The 2,088-nt window shown below is 38.3% G+C and overlaps 1 non-coding gene across 1 annotated transcript; it reads left to right on the top strand.

Moving 5' to 3' along the window:
* The first annotated feature begins 1,302 nt into the window (after positions 1-1,302).
* Positions 1,303-1,408, top strand: LOC127190175 (U6 spliceosomal RNA). Its single transcript, XR_007830691.1, has one exon. It is a non-coding gene; the product is annotated as a U6 spliceosomal RNA (small nuclear RNA).
* The last annotated feature ends 680 nt before the right edge of the window (positions 1,409-2,088 follow it).

Raw genomic sequence — 2,088 nt, 5'->3', positions numbered from 1 at the left:
TACATTTCCTTTGCTTGTAAAATAGGATTGCTGATAAAATCTGGCTGCTGGAGGGCTTGGGAAATGTAAAGAACTCAATGCATTTGAACTGGTTAGCATATAAAATGGTCTCAAATTGTCATTATTACAAAGGTATAGGCCTAGGCCAATGCCAGAGATTTGGTTTCTAACTCCAGCCTGGACAGCCTGGCATTTGGATGCTTACATAATATGTTTTTCCTTCTGAGCCCCAGTTCCTTGTTAGAAACACACAGGGATCAAGACAGCATGGAAAATATCTTGCAGTTTCATGTGCGGTTGTATAATGCAAGACATGCTTTTTATTTTTTTTAAACACAGAATTATCTAGGGAAATGTAAGGTTTACGTTATCAGACTTAGTCCTGTTAGAGATAAGTGTAGCCCTCTGTCTCATTTGTTTCTTCTTGCCTTTGGGTATGCACACGGGTGTGCATGTATGCACATGTAAGTATGTGTTCATGCATGTGTCTATGTGTGCATGAAGCTTGTCCCTCACTCATTTCCATCTTTCTGAGTCAGGGTCTCTCACTGAGCCTGTAGCTGCTGTTCAGTTAGCAAAGCCCTGGGACCTGCCTGTCTCCCACATCAAGGATCCCAAACTCAACACCAGCTGACCCGGCATATCCGTGAGTGCTAGACAGGAAACTTAGACCCCCACACTTCTTTGGCTAGATTTGATTGGCCAACCCATTTCCCTGACTTTCTAATTTTTTAATACTTTCTCTTAAGAATATAGTTCTTTGAACCTTGCCACTGTGAATGGTACAGAAAGAAAAGAAAGAACAAACAGAAAACATTGTGCTAATTCTGAGCAACAGACTCATTAAATATTCAAATGATTAAATTTAAAAAAAATGTAGAGCCTTTGATCAAGAAAATGTACTGATTATGTTTAACGTCTGATATTAATGAATTAGAATGATCTTGTGGTCTGTTCTGAGAGAACATACCCAGGTATGAGAGAAAGTGTGTTTGTGTGTGAACACTCAGATGTCTGTGTGTCTATCTGCCTACAAAAAAATTCTCTTTATGACCATTCTTTTTTATGCTTTATCTAAAATTTTCAAGCTTTTTAAATAAATTTCAAGCAATCTTAATAATATCAGTATTCTGTCTGTGCATGATCAGCTATGTCAATTCCAAATCAGAAATGCTTAATGCTTAGTGTAGGTTGTATGGATTAAAATGAAGAAAATTAATACAAGTCTATATACATTTTTCTTCTGCATAAAGAAATTGCCAGAATGTATTCTTGCTGTACATAATCTGACTTTATTTTCTTGTATTCACTTTGGCAGCACATACACTAACATTGGAATAATACAGAGGATATTAGCATAATCCCAAGTAAAGATGACATGCAAATTTGTCAAGTGTTCTATAATTTTTCAGATGAAGAGGGCTAAGGAAGAGGAGGTGAAGGAAGGAATATGAGGAGAGATGGTTAAAATGAAGGGCCATTTGAAGGGTAGTATAGAAGTCTAATACAGTAGAAACTTCCTAAAGTATATGTATATATTAAAGCAATCTAACTGAAACTGCCAGATAGTGGGAGAGACTGAGTCCCAACTGACCATCCCTTGTACCAGGATTGGGTCATATTTAATTGGATTTTGGGACAAAGGCATCCCATGGGAAAGTGTCAGACAATCCAGGCTGTTGTTAAGACTATAGCTGCTCTCACCAAACTGACCACAGGCTCCATTACTGGTGACAACAACAACTACAGAACTCATTAAACATGGGGAAGTCAGGTAGGTGTCTGCATAAAGCCTTTCCCCTTATGTTCAAGGTCTTTGGTACAGGAAGGTACTCTGCATGCTCCCAAAAAAGAAAAGTAAACCCAACTGAGCCATAAAGCCTTTGATCTATAATGGTGTACTCCCAGCAAGATAGGCTAGTGCAATTCTGGCACAAAGCTTGTAGGACTAACCAAGCAATATCTGATTGAACCCATACTTGACATACTTGAAACTTCTTGGGTGATCAAGACCCTGAGATTACATAACCCAGGGACCTAGGGTAAAACTAACTACCAGTGTTCTAAAAACAACAACAGCAAACCCAA

Source organism: Acomys russatus, chromosome 5 (genome assembly GCF_903995435.1).
Source record: "Acomys russatus chromosome 5, mAcoRus1.1, whole genome shotgun sequence".
Lineage (NCBI taxonomy): Eukaryota > Metazoa > Chordata > Mammalia > Rodentia > Muridae > Acomys > Acomys russatus.
This window is presented reverse-complemented; position numbering and strand designations above follow the sequence as displayed.